The following is an 18,466-nucleotide window of genomic DNA, read 5'->3' on the forward strand; positions in this document are numbered from 1 at the left end:
CAAGACGTTTTCTACAAAATTTTCTCAGATTCATCATGAACAGATCAATTAATTAACAATATTTAGTTTTAAATACATAAAACTCTAAGAAAATAAACAGAATCGTTTGAAATAATAGGTCGGAGACATGTTATGCCTTCAAAACAAAGTCCTTATCCGTTAAAAATAGAGTTGTCAACAATCAGAACAAATGCGCATACATGAATTTTCTACGCCAGTTGGGGTAACGCTACGCAGATTAGAAAATTTTAATTCCTTTATTCTGTTTTATTTTAATTCAAAAGTACTGCAGAAGGAATCTGAAAAATCGATTCATTAACAATGTTTAATTTTAAATGCATCAAACACTAAGAAAATAAACAGAATTGTTTGAAATAATCGGCCGAAAATATGTTAAGCCTATCCTCGTTAGCGTGCAGGAAAAACTGAAGCTTTACTCATTTGGCGGTGGGGAAATGAAAAGAATTTTTGGCGGGAAAGTTAGTTTTTAGTTAATGATTTAAATTCTAACTAAAAATTCAAAAAAAAGGGGGACCCCAGGTGCCCATTCCCAACCTCCAAGGTATGCATGTGCCAAATTTGGTAGCTTTATTATAAGTATAGATAAAAAGAAAACTTCCTTTTTTTGCCCCATCTTGCTTAAATTTAGGACTTATAGGCTATTTAAAACAAGATGCACACCTGTCAATTTTCAAAACTTGAATAGAATTGCAATTAATAAAAAACTATTTAATATCTTGATATTTATCTGTGATATCTTCCAAAAATATACTCCAACAAAAAATTTTATACTGTCTTACAATTTAAAAATAATCTCTTTAATTGAAATCAATTAAATTGCCATAAAATTTCTCCAATAATTTCAACAAATACTTAATTTTTTTTTTCATAACTGGAGATAATACTTTGAAAATAAAATTAATTTAATTATCCATCAAATCGTTTAATAACATCATTTTGTCCCACTGTTCTACCTGTGGTTTACATAATTTTCTTTTTTTAAAAGCAGTTAGATACATGATTTCACAATTTTATTTTGATTTACTCGACCTTTTAGCTTAATGTACTTTTTAAAATGTGTTTTTCAACTCAAGTTCATTGAAAGAAGGATTTTTTTTAATTTTGTATCGTGAAAAATATTAATGCACCAGTTTCAGATTGATACTTTCAATAAAGAGATAATGGATATTCGCTTTTTAATTTATTTCATTTTAGTTTTGCAATTAATGCAAAACAGTTTTGCTTTCTTTTAGGCATCTTAATTAAGAAGGGGGGGGGATAAAAAAATTCTTAATTTTCACAAAACGTTTGTATTATTTGAAAAATTCTATTATCCTTCACAAACATAAAATACTGCTAAAATGTGTCTTTTTTTTTTCAGTTTCAGTAATTCCACTAGTGTTCAAGTAGCTTGTAATCGTTATTTTTTCCTCAGTTTTGGGGTAATTTAGATCGATCAATACAGAAGGAAAAGGATGAATTTTTGTAGTCTAACAATCTAAATACTGTTATTTTGTTTTTAGAGCGAGGCGACTATCTTTTATTCTCACAATGTATTAAGAAATCAACAATTTTTAGATTGAAAAATTTTAATTCCCAGTTTTTAAAGAAAATTCATTATGTCTTCATCTAATTTCTTTCTGTCTTCTTCCAATTTTTTTTTCTCTTCTGCATGCTGTTTCTTCAAACCACCAAACTATGCATGCTATAAGTAAAAAATTAATAATGATATGCATACTTCAAAATAATTAAAAAATGAAACAAGAGTGAACATTTTTTTAAACAAGTGTACAATAAAAAAGAAATATCACAAATTTTGAATATGGTATATTAATTATTACAAAATTAAAACGATTTTTTTATGATATTACTAATGCAAGCCGTCTCAAAAATAAGCTTATGTCTTATTGCCAAATACCACACATGAACATTTGATAACTACTCAATATCATCAGCAATGGCAGGAAAGTTGGATATATTACCAGAAAAATGTAAAGCTTTAAACTACTAGAATATTCCTTCAATGATATAAACCATCATTTAAAATATCAATAACAATGTTCAAGCTGGAACATATATCAAACTCATTAAACATGCATTTGCATTCTAGTGTTTTGTTGGTGGACTTGCAAGTTATTTGTTCTAGTAAATGATATGGCTCTATTTGAATAAATATTTGAGAATGAATATACAGCAAATAAACGTGAATCTTTTATACAACTGTGAATAATAAATAAGACAAACCTAAAAAAGCTCCAATTCGTATTTTGGAACAATAATTAATATATGACAATTCTTCTTTTTGACAAAATTGGTACAATTAAAGTATAAAACAATTTCGGTTAAATTATTTGGCATTTTGAGGTTAAAATAAACATTTCTTATATGGTACTTTTTTAAGCTCAATTGCAGTGCCCCCCCCCCCCGAGTGGCGAAAGAGGAAACCCCTGACTCTTCAGACACGGTTCTTGTACGAGTTGGACGAAGAGATAGATGTTCCTTCATGAGACGAAATTCTCATATTTATTATTGTAGACATTTACCTCCTTTTAAGCAAGGGTGTGATCTAATATTACAATTTATGATGCTTTTATATTATTTAATTAGCATTAATCAAATCATAATTTGATAAATCTTTGTTGAGTTTCACAATAAACCGTTTACAAAACTACAGCTCACTTCTTTTTATTGAGTTAGAGACATTACTCATCAGTTAAATCTAACATTAGGTAATACTGATAAGAATATTAACAATTCACTATCCAAAAACAATGTAATCTTTATTTTTTTTTAATTTAAAAATATGCCTGTCTTATAGACTTATAACTGAAATTAGAAGCAAAATAGTTAGCTAATTATAGTGAAATTATACCAATTCTCATCCTTCTCATAATATAAAGATCAACAATGCAAAAGATTTATAAATATGGCAAAAACAATCCCACTATAAATAATGCAGCCTACAGAATTTTAGAGAGTCAACTGGAAGAGTTCAAAAGTCATCAAAATACTTTTACTTTCTCTATTTTTATATATTAATTGACAAGCCTTGCCTCCTTTTTTACCCAAAATTATTTTTAATGCTATTTTTTAACCAGATAGCAATTGTGCAAATACTTTGAGAAAATATGAATCGCACGGAAAATAGGCTGCCATTTCTTCATTATTATTAATGATTAAATTCTTTTTGCAAAAATTGCATAGAATTTAATTTGAATGTTTTCAAAAATTCAAACATGAAATAAACAATTACTTCTCTCAAAGCATCTATCAATTCAGCTTCTTTCTCCTTCACTCGCTCGACAAACATATGACGTATTCCTTCTTCCTTCCTCTGCAATGCCTGTAAATAAAAAGGGAAAGACTTCATTAAATGATAAATGCATTGAAAATTCATATAAACAATTTATAAAATTTTCTAATGAATTAATTAAGATCTGTCACTATATTATATTTACTAACAATGCTCAGATTCGTTTTTGATATTTTGAAATCTAGTCACACATTGATACATTTCCAAATTCTAAAGCATATAGAGCTCAAACGAAATCCACAGAAAACAGTGCAATTAAATGACAGGAATGCTAAAGAACTGAATTTCAACATTTTGAAGTGACAAATTAGGAGGAAAAATTTGTGAGTGAGATATCCGAGAGGACAATCTTATAAATCTAGTCTTATATTTTCAGATTTTACCAATAAATAACTTTTGCATTGATAAAAAAATGTCATAATAAATAGTGTAGTAGCCAATAATCTTGCATATGATGTTACATATACATAGCAGAACTGATCTTTGAAAATTAACTTTGCCTGGATTAATTGTGTGAAATTAACTATATAACAATAAACAAATCAACTTTATCTTACACTTAATTCAAAACTGTGTCTTTATGATCATAAATGGGAAAATGTGCAGTTTAATCAAACATTAAAAGGGAAAGAATGGGATTAGACACAATATGATGCACATTTTATGACTCCAGAACAATGGACCTCTTAAACATAGCCAAAACCATTTCAAGTCTATATTTTTACAGCATATACCAATACAAAAACTTCAATTCGATACAAACCATAGCTCTTAGAATAGCACTCGTACTGCCTAGATGGACCACAAATATTGTTCTAATGAAAACAATTTTTGTGAAATTCATCTTTCAGATTAGAGTTTTCAAAATAAAAAACTACCTAGTTATATGAACAATTAGAGATTTCTCTGAGCTCTACCTAGTTATAGATTGGATTTCTTTGAAGAAACTGCATGCAAACAATTTCAAGAATATTATATTATCGCTACAGACACATCCAAACCTCCATCTTTCACTTCTATTGCAGGTATCACTAGGCAGCAATCCTTCGTCTATACAATTCACACCATCAATTCCATATTTACAGCAGAAGCCTTGGCACATTGTCAAGCTCTGAATGAACTTTCAGCAATGGGAAACAATCTGCTTTTGTTGACAGACAGCTATTTGATCCTTCAAGCTTTAAAATGCCTGACAATCATATCTCCAAAAATCATTCACAGATTAGTTGGCAAAATGGGAAAATTGAATCAGAAAATATGCTTGGTATGGTTTCCAGGACATTCTCACAAAAACAGTCACAGAGTCACACCCATTGCTGAACTGGATTGCTTCAGAAGATTTAATTTCTAATTAACAGAAAACAAGTCACATTTTCCATAATAGCAAATATCAAGAGTCTATTGGCAATGTTCTCATCTGGTTTTCCCTTACTCTATGGCTCAAAAATAGAAGACAAGATATCATTACTGTATGTCTTTTATCTCAGATGATTATGAATCCAGCTCTTTGAATAGATTTAATCTATGAAATTATCCTCACTGCCAAAATTGTAATCTTGAGAAAAACATTGATCATCTCGTTTTGTTCCAAATACACAACTTGTAGGTCAAATCTTTTTGTAAAACTTAATACTGGTCTTCATTTAAAGCATTTATTCTAAAAGCTGTTTTTAATAAGCAGTGTCTTCAGATCCTTCTCCAATCTCTGAAGTTTGTCAATATTTATTGAATGCACTCTTTTGGCATCAGGGGATAACGGTCTTTGTTGCCGAAAATCCCATTTCCATCAATCAATCAATGAAGCACATTAAACCAATAAAGGCAAGCAAAATATCACTAGAAGCAAAGACATGACTCTTTATTCCCCCCTTTTTTTTATCAAAATATTTTCTCCATTAAAAAAAAAAATTCTTTGCTGACCCAACATTTTTTTCACTTTAAATATCTACAGGAGATTTTTTTAAATTAAGCTTTCCTTATAAACTTCATTATTTCACAGAAGAAGAAAAAAAGGGGTGGGGGGATTAATGCTTAACATGCTAAATATCTATAGCACAGCAGTATCTAAACAGAAGCAATTTGTGAAATTAGATATTTAAAAAATGAAAATGTCAGTCTTCATTTTTGTATAATTAATTTTTGCTAAATCTGACTTATTTTTGGACTCAATGTAAATTTTCTCATTTCCTCCAGAATAAAATACATCAATATTAATTCTTTTTTCCCCCTTATATATTTTGTAGAGAAAATACTTAAATTCATGTTTCATGAAAATATTTTTGGGTACATTCACATTTAATGATAATCCTTTCTGAAATAATGTATTAATTTTACTACAAACTCTATTTTAACCTTTAAGCTTCAGGAACCCAAAATCAGAAAAGTTACTTAGAATACGGACATTCAGTGAGAAAAGCTTGAAGATGCTTTCCCCTTCTTTTAAAGGCGATTGTTGGAAATAACCTTTCCGATTTCGACAACCCGTAGTGATAACTGGTCATCTGTCTTCTCCGTCGTAACCAGGTTGCTTTTTTGCGGTTTTACCACGTCTGAACTCTGGGAAAAACTTTTTATCGCAGTTTTTTTCTTCTTCAGAAACATTAGTTTACTAATTCTGTAGGAGGAATTATTGAATTAAATATTATGATAATAAATAAATTGTAAGTAGGATAACTGCTGTATTGTTATTTAGCACATTAAACAAAATATTGTAAATTTTTCAATCATATTTGTAATTTAAATTTAATTCTTATAAAGCTTGAACACATTGTGAATTTTATTTTGTTATTCTTCTAACTCATCAATTTTGATAAAACGTGACAATTTATATATCATGCATAAAGATCCTTATTGTTTATATTTCCTTTTTAAAAATATTCCCATTTCTTTGTGCATAACACAGATAACAATCATCTGCTGTTTTGTAGATTAAAACATATTTGAATGTTTTAGTATTAATATACTGCGCTCACAGAAATCAAATATAATTTTTATTCCTAAAATATTTGAGCGGTTTTTAATATAATTATAGTAAAGTTTTCCTATTCTATTGTCAATTCTTACAATTTATAGCATTTTTTTTTTCCTGAGAATTTCAATTACTCATTGCAGTGTAGTATTTTTGAAAAATATGCTCAATTTTGCAGACAATCAGTAACTGAATTATAACAAAAAATTATTTTTATGCAGAAAAATTTACTAATACGTAGGAAAGACAATTAATTTTTAAGAAGTAAGATTAGATATGGCTTATTTAAAATTCGATACATAAGATTACATTGCGATATTATGCTGAAAAGTAGTTAGCAAAAAATTTAAAACAATATATCCGGCATTCTAAATGATCAGCATTCGTTATTAAATACAAGTAATTATTATCTTTGATAAATTTTAACAACCTGCTTCAATATTTTAAAATTAGAATTATAACTTTTAATGAATAATTAAGTATAAATTATTAAATCAATCACTTTCATAAATTATGAAAATTAACGGTAAAACCGACAGCATACTTCAAAATCAAAACATATTTTTAGCAGGAATATATCCAGTTCAAGTATTAAAATTTATACCTGAAAAAATTGTAAGTCGTGGATTATTTAATACTGTGTTAGACAAATACATTAGTGATAGGAAAGTATATAGGTCCAAGGCTCCAGTAAGGGGGGAGGTAAGCATGAAGATAAAACAAAGTGTTTTGTCACTTTTCATTGTAAAATGCAATATCAGAATGAGAATAAAAACGAGGTTCCATTTAGAGTTTCTGTATTATTTGTGACGAATGGGAGCGAAGAAGTAACAATTTGTCTAAGGTGTCGATTATCTTCATAATACCATTCCATCAGAAATGAAACTTCAAGTATTTCTTCTTGTTCAAATGTTTAATAAATTCTTTCAATTTAATTCATGGTTCAAATTTTTAGATGAATAGATGGTCTAAATATCTATCCCTAAATATTTGATCCCTATTTCTGGATGGACCCAACAATAAACATATATTATTATAAAGTTACAAAATTATATTAAGTGAAAATATGAAGGGATTTATAAAGTTAAAAAAATTAAGAAACAGGGGAAAAGACGAAAGTTTTCAATCAAGCACTACTTACAAATGAAATTATGCAAACTCATTCCATACCTCTTAGGAATGTTACTTAAAAAAAAAAAAAAAAAAAATGCTGCCAAAGCAGGGTTCACAAGACTTACTAGCACCAACAATGATTATAACAAATGCTGGATGAAATCGCCTGACACTATGGGGTGCGACACAAAGGGGAAGGGACTTTACGAGGCAATTAGGGTTCAGCTGGAAAGTTCAAGTGGGAGAACAAAATTTAAACTCATTGCAGGTAAGGAAAGGTAAAAAAATCGGGTATAACAGTTGTACCGTCCATAAGCTAAAGGTTAAAGATATTTAATGTTGAAATTTTCAAGTCAAATTACTTTTAGAAAGGATTTAATTAAAGATCATCATAGAAATAATTTGTATCATAAAAAAAAATCACTCAGAAACACCAATACCTATTCGTCAAGAAGAATATATATACATACATATTATATATATAATAATTTGGATTCAATAAGCAATTACCTACTAAAGTTTAGCTCTTCATTCACACTTTGATTTTAATTTAACCTATTCCATTTTTATCATAAAAATAAGGCTTTAAATTTAAAAAAAGTTATAACTACAACATAACATAATGACTTGGTGCAAGTCATAATAACTAATTCCAGACATAACAAAATATTTATTTCCTTCACATCCTTAAATTTACACAGTTAAATTTACTACCTTTGTTACAAATTCAACAATGTTGTCATTTTATTTATTTCTAAATCTACTTTTTTTTATCTGAATTATACAAAGTATTTCAAGGATCAAAAAGATGCTTAGTGCACTATACTTCAGAAAATTAATGATGTAATTAATATGATCTGCTGTTAAGGTAGTACAGGAGAAAAGTTTTAGAGACAAAAAGAAGAAAAACGAGCAAAAAGGGCATTAAAAAAAGTTCATGGTTACTCACTAAAAGTAGTAGTGGATTATTAGATTTTTTTAAATTTAATTTTTTGAAACTTTTTATGGGAGGTATACATTTTAAAATGCAGAGAAAAATGTCTCCATTGCTATTAATCATAATGGAACAAAAACTTTTAGTGAGATCTTATACAAAATCGTTAATATTGTATCAAATAATATGCCAAGGTAATCTTTCAACAAACTCAATAAGAATATTACAAATTGAAACAGATAGTGAAACATCAAATAAACGAAACATTTAAATATATTTTTCCCCAGTTAAAGGCTTTCTTTTATAAATGTATCAAAATTTTTTGTTTGCATAAGATTATCCTTTAAAAACTCTTTAGAATTGGTTCAAGTTATAAGGAGTATTGCAGTATTTTTTTTTTTTTTTTTTTCATATTTCAAATGTTTTCAATAAAATAAGAATTCTAAAAGAATATTTGAAAAGTAGCAGTGGATAAATGCATTCATTTCCATATTTGTCAACATAATATTTAATTTACTTACTGAAAACTTGGTTATTTGAATAGATGCAACTCAAAACATTTATTTTTTTATTCTTATTTTAAAAAAATGAGTTTCATTTTTTTAATTTGAAATAAATTCTTCCATCTGAAAACTCACATTCCCCTAAACATTTTATTTATTTTAAAGTGACTATTAGTTAAAATCTTCAATTTTATCATTTTCCTCAAAAACTGTAGTTCCTTAAATTCAGAAATTTCTACTGAAAATTATGTCAACAGACAGCTACAATTTTAAATTATTAACAAAATAAATCAATAATGACTATTTTAAAAAGATTTCAAATTTTATATCTCAGAAAATGCTTGAACCAGATGGTAACCAAAGGTAGATATTACAAAAATAAAATAAAACATGAAAAAATTAACAAGCATTTAAACTAATGTTTTCTTAAGTTCACACATGCAATAAATAAATAAAATAAAATTCTAAAACATGCAACTAGAATTTATATTAGATTCATCAACTACTGATTAAGAAGCTTTAAAGGGAAAAAATGAATACTTCACCTTTTTACATTCAGAAAACAACTTCGAAGTTTTTGTAGTCACTTATAGTCAGTGATCAGGATATTTCTGATAACTATTAGTTTCAGAAATAATTAACAATGGAATCATAACATCAGCTTATTTATTTATTTTTTTTCCTTCAAAAAACAAATTCGGAATCTCTACTGCCAACGGTCAAGATATTTCTGATAACTATAAATGTTTCAGAAGTAATTAACAATGGAATCATAACATAAGCTTACTTTTTTTTTTTTTTTTTTTTCAAAAAACCAATTCAGAATCTCTACTGCCAGCGGTCAAGATATTTCTGATAACTATAAACGTTTCAGAAAGAATTAACAATGGAATCATAACATCAGCTTATTTTTTTTCCCTTCAAAAAACAAATCCGGAATCTCAAATGACAATTGTCGGATATTTCTGATAACTATAAGCATTTCAGAAATAATTAACAATGGAATCATAACATCAGCTTATTTTTTTCAAAAAACAAATCCGACATCTCGACTGACAATTGTCGGATATTTCTGATAACTATAAACGTTTCAGAAAGAATTAACAATGGAATCATAACATCAGCTTATTTTTTTCAAAAAACAAATCCGGAATCTCTACTGACAATTGTCGGATATTTCTGATAATTATAAACGTTTCAGAAAGAATTAACAATGGAATCATAACATCAGCTTCTTTTTTTCAAAAACCAAATCCGGAATCTCTACTGCCAACAGTCGGATATTTCTAATAACTATAAACGTTTCAGAATCATAACATCAGCTTATTTTTTTCAAAAAACAAATTCGGAATCTCTACTGCCAACGATACTACATATGGACGATATATACATTGGTCTCAAATGTTATGTGAACACTTTATAAATCCGAAAATAATTTCATCGGACAGTCCAATAAGGATTACTCGCATTTTTGATTTCTTACCCCAAGAGAGTCATTGGAATTATTTAGCAAAGATTGGCCGGTTAGGACATACTGATGACATACGGTTGTGTCTATATCAACTGGACGAACAACGAATCCAATAACAATGGAATCATAACATCAGCTTATGTTTCTTCATTCGCCATTTTGCAATTCCGATTCAGAAAACCACACAACTTCGGAGTTTCTGCAAGCGAGTACAAAACGATCCATTGTATCATAGTTAGGATATTTCTGATAATTAGAAACAAACAATATGGCATCATAATATTAGTTCTGTAATTAGATACCGTTAATTGGTTCGTAATCGCCTTCAGCGGGTTCAATTCTAGTACACCCGCCTCTCCTCACACTAACTGCACTAGCATCTAAAGCACAACACGCTGTGAATGAGACGGACGAGTCCATTGAATGACGTATTTTTTCGTAGGGATAAGGTTTAAGAAGAAGAGACTAGTTTTTGTTTACAAAACTGCAGGAGTTAGCCAATTGTACAGACAAAGGATACCGACGTGCTCTAATTGGTAGATTTCTTTCTCACAGAATTTTCTGTGCTGTATTTGCTGCAACCAATACGTGTTATTTAGTTTAATTTATGCGTTCTGTTTCGTCTGCTCTTTTTCAAAACGGAGAAAATAAATCTTCATAGAAATATAAGTATATAGTAATTGAGATTGATGGAAATTTGGCTGTTTTCCGTATTCCCGATATTATAAATAATTAGCGTGGAGAATTATTAAAATAAGACTTGAAAATCAAGCTTTTATAAGCTACCATAAAATATCTATATGCAGATATATTATATTTATTAAGATATTTCGATGACATTAAACGGTATAGAAATCATTATAATTCCTACTGAATATGCATGTGCAAGAAGAGATTTATTTTTTAAATTTTATATTAAAATTATTACCATTAGATGTCTATCTGGAAATGTATTATATTTATTAAGGTATTTTCAATGAAATTAAATGGTATAGAAATCATTTCAATTCACTCTGAATATGCATAAGAAATATCACAAGAGGAGACATATTGAATCCATAGAGATTCAAAATAAATGAATTAAAAATCAAATTATTTATTTTGCTGATTTTTTAAATTTAAATATGATATTAAAATTTATCTATGTTTAACTGAAAGCAAAATATATAATTTTATTAAAAAAAAGAGTTCAAATTTAGATAAAATTCTTACTTGTGGCAATAAAAAAATTACTTCACTTATAAATTCATATTCTAAAATATGAAACGTTAATGGTATGTATCAAGAAAGAGATAAATGTAGTAAAGTGGTGAGCACCAGTTGCTCCTCGAATATTTCAACTCTTTTATGGATAAAAATAACAATATTTTTGACTTATCTTGCAATGAAGAAACAACATTCCCAATGGTTTCATTTTTTAAGGATTGGCCAGAGATTTCTGACTTTTCTTTGAGCTGTAAACTTTTAGGAAGTTCTTTTTTGGCAAACTGGAATTTTCAGAAAACAGAGAATTGAATTCTGTTTAGTTATTAACTTAATATCAAGATTTATAAATATATAAATAGTTCATATATCTCTTTTGAATACTTATTGCTTGCATTTTTGTAAAACATATGTTAGGAATGGATTAAAGAATATGAATAAAAATCAGAAACAGGCGTTTTCAGAAAATACACAAATCAACTGGGTGCCTTAATGTTTATAAATGTGACTTAATATGCCAGTACAATGTGCGACAAGTAATAACTAATATTTCATATTTTATTGCTTCAAATGCATTACATGTGTGATTTTAGACACTTTTTATTTTATTATTTAGATAATAACAAGGTTAGATTTAAAGTTTATTTGCATGTGGCAAGAGACATATTTGTATCTGTCTAGCTACAGATATATTTAATTGCAGCAAATTTCATTCTAATATTTTTATTATTCATGTTTTTTAAATTGTTTTAATGTTACAAATTCTTAAAAGTTTTAGAGCTTCCATACTCTGTACTATATATTGACATATATTTTTAACCAAAGTCTGATCTAAAGTTCATTTTGCTTGAGGCATGAATAATATTTGATGCCTCCCTTGTTACACAGCACTTAGCAAATGGTGCATAGTTTATATGTATTTTCCTGGTATGGAAATATTTTTTCTTTTCATTCTATTTTCAATCTTCCGATCAGTTCGATGAACAAAAGAAAATCCAGTGATTTTTTTTTTGTGTGTGCTGTTATTTGTGATTTTCACAATGCACATTTCATTAATAAGAGCACATTTTATGTTAAGAAAACATTTTTAAAATTTCAGATCTGGACCTGAATTGAATTTAAAAGCTGTACCTGATAGGCCATTTGCAACCAATGAAGGGTTAAGAATTGAAATAAAATATTGATTTATTTATGATTTTAATAAATTTATGATCTTTAGACACATTTAAAATATTGTTAAAATAAAATAATAAAAAAAAAAGACTTAAGATTGGTTTATTATTAGTTGGAATTTTTAAAACACTACTTCATACTTTATAAATAATATGTATTTTCTTCTACTGAAATTCATCCACACTTAATGCTCTCATTATTAATAATTATATGAAAACTATTTTTACAGTTACTAAAATGTAAGAAAGAAAGTAAAAATACTTGCTGCTTTGCAATTCTTAAAATTACTATTCAAAGGTAAGTTTTAATTATTTAAATTTGATTTATAATAATAACAAATAATATATATAATAAAATATATGAAACATTGATGGTATTTATTGAGAAACAGATTGCAGATACTTGATGTACAGTGGTAAGCACTGGCTTTTGAACTCAGTTTTAAAAAAAAATATTTTTACTGTGTTTTACAATGCAGGAACAACATTTCCATAGTTTGGCTTTTTAAGAATTGCCCTTAAATTTCTGTCTTTTTTTCTTTTCTTTTTTTTTTAAGTTTCAAACTTTTATGTAGTACCTTTGCAGCAAATTTCAATATTTCATAATCCAGTCTTATCTAATATTACATATCTTAAGTGTAAAATGAAATTCCTAACTAAAAAGAAATTCTGAATTATTTTAATAGCTTACAAATATAAATTAAATTCATAAGCATAAAATAAAAATAAACATAAAACATTTCTGATTTGTCATGTAATGTATATAATCTGTACATGAAAAATATTTTTATTTTCGTAACTTTTAACTAATGGTTATCCTATTCTATAAACATTGTGATCTAAGCTTCTAATATAAAACTTCATCAATAATTAACTAATGAATTCATTTTTATGATTAAACCTGTGCTCCATAGAAATAAAATTGAATTTATTATACATTTTTATCATGAGTTGTCAAAAGATTGAGATAAGAAATTTGTATTTAGTGTGATTGTTGGATTTATTTGTCACTTAGTTACTTATAAAACTAATTTTTTTTAAAAAATCAGATTACATTTTTCTTAATATGTGTTAATGCCTAATATCTCCTTCATTTAATTAATTATTTTTCAATATCAATAATTATTTCTTATATTTTCAATAATAAGTTTTTATCTCTAATATTATTATGAATTATATTTTGAAAATCTTAAGTTTGCTTTGCTTTTATTTTTGGAATTTATAAAATCCATGTTAAAATATTCTAATTGTTTTGTTTACAGCTACTTTTCACTACCAAAACACAAAGAACCACTTCCAGAAGTTGTAGAGTTTCCTACATTATGCAAGCTTTTGTATTTGCATAATAATTTGCTTGATAGTGTAGCTGTTAAAAAGTTCAAACCATTATCAGAGCTAACATGAAAGCATCTGATAGAGTTGTTTAAATTAGGGTATACCGCAGTTTTTGCAAGACAGATGTTGCAAATAAAATTAAAGCTTCATATTAATGAAGATTATGAAGAAGCATGTGTGGACAGTTCTAAGCTACCATCATTATCTGTCATAAATCACTTGCCGAATAATAAATTTACGAAAATCTATGGGTGATGAAAAAAAAGTGATATCATCAGAGAAATTGAAAAATATTTTTTTCTTACAATCAGCAACCATTCTGTAAAGCTGCTTTTTCAAAAGAAAAGAACAGTTTGGCAATTGTTATAGTGACTCTGATAATGATGCGAAGTATGGATTTTCTTGGTTCAAGATAGATAATGGTTGATGCATCTGGCCACATGGACAGATTAAATCGTCGTGTTTACTTTTTTATGTCTCCAGGTGTAGCTGGAGGAGAACATATTGGGTGCATCATCACAAATACAGAAGAAACTATTGTTTTTCATGAAGGAGTGGAAATTCTTTGTGAGTGTTTTCCTGAAAAATGTTTTTTATTTGCAAAATGGGCCACTGATTGTAATGGCAGATGATGATCTAAAAGAAAGAGAACTTACTTTGTCAGTTTCATGTGTTGAAAGCAGTCTGGTCTGGTTTAGTTGAAGAAAGTGTCAAATGGAAGTTTGAAAACTCATACATTCATCTTTAATAATATGCTAGAATCTATTCTCTAGAAAATTCTATAAGATAGTTTCAATATGAAAAGGGGTTTTGTAAGTGGCTTTCTTGTATTTTTATATATTCTAAAGCTAAATTTCTTTAATTCATTCAAATGTCATGTAGAACTTTCTTCCACTAACTTCTTCAGTTGTATGATGAAAGTTGAAAGAAATTTACTTAGATTTCTTCTTTTTTTTTTCCCCCTCCTTTTAGAAATCTTAACTACTTAAGCAGAATTTTGATGTGCAGCAGAAGGAGAGGCAATCAAATACCTGTCCAACCTATAGTAATTTCAAGAAGAAAATCAATTTATAGTGGAAGAAAAACTAAAGTTAATGGAAGACCAGTGAAGCGAGTATTATCACCTGTCTTAAAAGAACATGCATGTGGAATTTTCTCTGAGTTACCTAAAAATCATCCAAAAATAAAGCATAGTTTGACACACTGTGTTAAAAAGAGTGTATCTGTTCCAAGTTAATTTATACTTCTAGCTAATTTACTTATTTTATTATTATCATGTTTCAAAAATATGTTTGTTAGTTGTAATTTTTTTTTATAAATGCTTTGGAAAAAGCACTAGAACATTCCAACAGGATTTGTATGGGGTTAAAATAATTTGTATTAATTTGGCATAAAATTTTAATGCTATTATGGTATTAAATAGCACTTATTTCATGAAACTATTATAAGTTATATATTTTTCAATTTATTTTTTATATATATATTAAAAATTAAAGTAGTTGAAAAAAGTACTTACAAGTTGCTTTTTTGTGTATCGAGGCATTTTCAGAAGATGAATAACCTCATACCTTTGAAGCCAAAGAATCCTGATTTTTTTTTAATTCATGTTATATGTATTCACATATATTAATCAAAGTTTTCATAAAATCAAACTAGAGTTGTTATTTGATGGGATTTGAAGTTATTCTTTATATGTGTATTCTAAAACTTACTCCTGTGCATTGAAGTCATTCTTCCCATGTGGATTTTTTTCTCTTATTTTTTATTATATTCTGCAACACTCTTCAAAACTCTTGAATAAATGGTTTTCAAAGTAGATGCTCTTAAGTATAGAAAAAAGAAAAAAAAAAGACATAATTTATGATTTTTTTAAATCAAAAATATAGTTTAAAAATTATTTCCTAGTTATGGAGAAGGGGCATTGGGTAGCACATAACATCAAAGGACTTTCATCTTCCTTTCTGGTTGAAAATGGAAGCAGTTAGTGACATAAAACATAGTGTGTGCTTATTTAAAATATAAAACACTAGATACTTATGATTAGACATCTATTTAATGTAATTGGGGAGAGTTTTTTTTTAATTCTTTTTTATCCTTATAATTAAATTGGCTAGCCATGCCAAAGGATGAAAGGAGAAGTGAGGAAGGGATTTAACAAAGTGCCTCAATTTAAAAATGATAAAATATATTAGAATATCAAAAATTGATTTTTTTTAAATTTCAAATATAAAAAAATAGGAAGTATTTATAGTTTTTCTATCTTCTGTAAAGCTGTATTAATATATCAGTCATAAATCTATCAATTAAACAAAGAGAGGAAAAGCATTAGGGAAAAATGTATCCCTAATCCACAAAATTTTTCAATCTAAAAATTGTAAAAATAATCAGTGTTATGCTATTATTACGAGATATTAAAAAGTAATATTTCATACATATGAATTATTTTCACTGTGAGATACCAAAAAAATATTTATTTTTTTAAAAATAAATAGGTACAAAAGTTTTCAAACTAGAATGAATGTTTTAATTTATTTGTAAAAAGAGATCTTGTCCTAATTAAGTTTTTCATTTTCAGTTTTTTAGATATACTGCATAAATATAGTTCACAAAGAGACTAAGAATTTAGAAAATTTGTGTTTAAAAATCAGTATACATTTTTTCATTAAAACTATTTATGTCAACGGTGCTAATAAATATTTTGCAAAATATATTAAATTTCTTAATGCTATTTATTACTATGAAATATATTTTTATATAAATAAATGAAATATTTACATTTATCTCCTCTCCCCTTTTTGATGGTTTACATGTAATATTAATCTGGAACACATATACAGCAAAAAAGATCAAATCCTGAAACCTAAATTCAGGAAATATGAAAATTACAATTTCATACAAATGTTTTTGTGTTTCCAATTTTGATGTAACTAAAAAAAATTAGCTTCGAAATCACATATTCTGTTTATACGTTTTGGGGTATTAAGTAATCATCTCCCCCCCCCCATATGTAGTTGATACGATAGTAACAAATGTTTCAATGGCTGCATAAAATTATCTAATAATGGCACGAAAATCACGGAAAAATAAGAAGTATTTAATTGTTGCATCATATATTTCGCAATTACGTTTATATAGTTTTTATACTTCTGTGCATAAATAACATTAGTTACTTATATTAATAGTTTCATAAATTAGAAATAGAAACGTTTTTTGAGATTGAAATAGTTTTCTATTTGGTTGGAATTAATGTTTCATTAAACACAATATTTATTTAATACAATTATTTAAATAAAAATTAGATCTTGTTGAAATTCACTCCTATCTTTCATAAAAATAATGAAAACCGCAAGGTTTGAGCCAAATAAGCGTTAATTACACTATTATGTGTGCAAAACATTGCCAAAAAGATGCCAAGGCTTAAACCAATCAGAGCACATCGGTATCCTTTGCCATAGAGTTACTAGTTTTTTAGTTATTTGCGAACTCGTCAAATTTGCGAACCGAAACTACCCGATCCCGAGATATATTTCACGGACTAACGGTTCATTCATTGCACAAGGCTATTTAATTATGTTTAATATTAGAATATAATAAACTTAACAGCATTTCATACATTGTGAAATTTTATTATTTGGAAATGGAGCAAAGAAAATCATTTTCTGCAGCCATTAGTTGTGAAAAATGTGGGATAGCGTTTAAAGAAAGGAAAAATTTAAATGCTCACTGTAGAAATTTCCATCCAGAGCAAAATTACCTCATCAAGAGCAATCAAATTTGTGGACTATGTAGTGGGGCTTTTAGGACGATAGTTAAATTGCAAGAGCATATGCAGAGTCAACATTCCATAAATCTCAACTACATCAATGAGACTTTTTACTCAGCTCAAGATTTTCTGAACTGGAAAGTGAGAATTGAGAAAGAAAGCCAGTCGTCCTATATACTTCGAAACTCCTCTGAAAAAAAAGATGTAGGAAAAAAATTATCTTATTACATCTGCCATCGCAGTGGCTGCTTTAAGCCAAAGGGAGGAAAAATTCGCCAACTCAAAGCGTCGGGTTCGAACAAATCTGGTTACACTTGCCCTGCAGTTATAGAAGTGTGTACAGAAACTATCGATGGGATTTCTGAAATAAAGGTTTTGTACCAATCTGTTCATGTCGGACATGAAATGGAGGTTGGAAGATTGCGCTTAACAGAAGAAGAAAGGACAGATATTGCTGCAAATCTTCATCTCGGAATACCCATGACAAAAATACTAGATGAAACAAGACGTAACTTTTCTCCAAAAAATCGTCTCAGTTTGACAACCAGGAAAGATTTGTGTAACATAAAGAGTGGCTTTAAAATTCAAGAGGAAACAGTTATGCATCAAGATGATGCTACATCCATCGACATACTAGTTAAAAAATTAAAAAATGACGAGAAAAATCCGGTGCTTATTTATAAGCCAGTTG

At 27.7% G+C, this 18,466-nt stretch overlaps 2 long non-coding RNA genes across 2 annotated transcripts; one reads left to right on the plus strand and one right to left on the minus strand.

Moving 5' to 3' along the window:
• Positions 1 to 1,554: 1,554 nt before the first annotated feature.
• On the minus strand, positions 1,555 to 10,688 carry LOC129958360 (uncharacterized). The gene is made up of 3 exons (XR_008783215.1): positions 9,377 to 10,688; positions 3,254 to 3,343; positions 1,555 to 1,705 (listed from the first exon to the last, which is right to left on the minus strand). It is a non-coding gene; the product is annotated as an uncharacterized LOC129958360 (long non-coding RNA).
• A 2,916-nt stretch (positions 10,689 to 13,604) lies between these two features.
• On the plus strand, positions 13,605 to 15,218 carry LOC129958361 (uncharacterized). The gene is made up of 2 exons (XR_008783216.1): positions 13,605 to 14,824; positions 14,985 to 15,218. It is a non-coding gene; the product is annotated as an uncharacterized LOC129958361 (long non-coding RNA).
• The last annotated feature ends 3,248 nt before the right edge of the window (positions 15,219 to 18,466 follow it).

Source organism: Argiope bruennichi, chromosome X1 (assembly GCF_947563725.1).
Source record: "Argiope bruennichi chromosome X1, qqArgBrue1.1, whole genome shotgun sequence".
In the NCBI taxonomy this organism is placed as follows: Eukaryota; Metazoa; Arthropoda; class Arachnida; order Araneae; family Araneidae; genus Argiope; species Argiope bruennichi.